The sequence below is a fragment of the Odontomachus brunneus genome, unplaced genomic scaffold, assembly GCF_010583005.1.
Source record: "Odontomachus brunneus isolate Ranch 3 - 2012 unplaced genomic scaffold, Obru_v1 Obru_scaffold_116, whole genome shotgun sequence".
In the NCBI taxonomy this organism is placed as follows: domain Eukaryota; kingdom Metazoa; phylum Arthropoda; class Insecta; order Hymenoptera; family Formicidae; genus Odontomachus; species Odontomachus brunneus.
Genome location: NW_022639566.1, coordinates 217,398 through 218,536, shown reverse-complemented (window position 1 = coordinate 218,536; position 1,139 = coordinate 217,398).

Here is a 1,139-nt window from a genome sequence, read left to right as displayed (position 1 = left end):
ACATGCATAATATCAGAGGGTATGCAACCGCGTACATACAGGGAGACACAACAATTGGAACAATTCCTACAGAACGAATTCAGGAAATTCGAAAACATCCACGGTACGACAAAATTAATACAGCACAAAATCAGGGTTAAACCAGGAATAGAACCGATTAAACAACGGTACAGGCCGAGGAACCCAGCAATGCAGAGTATTATTGATAGAGAAGTTAACGAAATGGAAGAAGCAGGAATAATCGAACCATCGCAAAGCCCATGGAGCTCACCGATTGTGTTGGTAAAAAAGAAGGATGGAAAGCATCGTTTCTGCATCGATTTCAGAAAGGTTAACGAAGTAACCGAGACGGACGCATACCCCCTACCGCAAATAACAGCAACATTGGACAAGCTGAGGGGGGCAAAATATCTCACAACACTCGATTTGAAAAACGGCTACTGGCAGATACCGCTAACACCAGACAGCCGCGCAATCACCGCTTTCACAGTAACGGGCAGAGGATTAAAACAGTTCAAGATAATGCCATTTGGACTACACGCCGCACCAGCAACCTTTCAAAGATTATTAGACTCAGTAATAGGGCCAGAGCTAGAAACCAACGTACAGGTATATTTGGACGATATAATTATCGCTACCGGAACCTTCGAGGAACACTTGAGAATACTAAAGAAGGTGTTCGAACAACTGAGAAAGGCGAATCTCCGCCTAAATATAGAGAAATGTCACTTTTGTCGACCCAGCCTAAAATATTTGGGACATATAGTCGACAAGCAAGGCATAAGAACAGATCCGGAGAAAACAAATGCAGTAGCCAAATGGCCAACGCCGACAACCGTCCGCCAAATACGCCAGTTCCTGGGCATGGCGTCATGGTACCGACGCTTCATCGCAGGGTTTTCAAAAATAGCGGTACCACTGACAAATCTAACACGAAAACAAGAAAAATGGAAATGGGGAGACGAGGAAGATAAAGCGTTCCAGACACTAAAACAGACATTAATTACCGCACCAATATTAGCTTGCGCGGACTTTAACCAGGAATTTACCCTACAAACAGACGCCAGCACGCACGGACTAGGAGCGGTACTCACGCAGGTACTCGAGGGAGGAGAGCGCGTGATAGCATACGCAAGTCG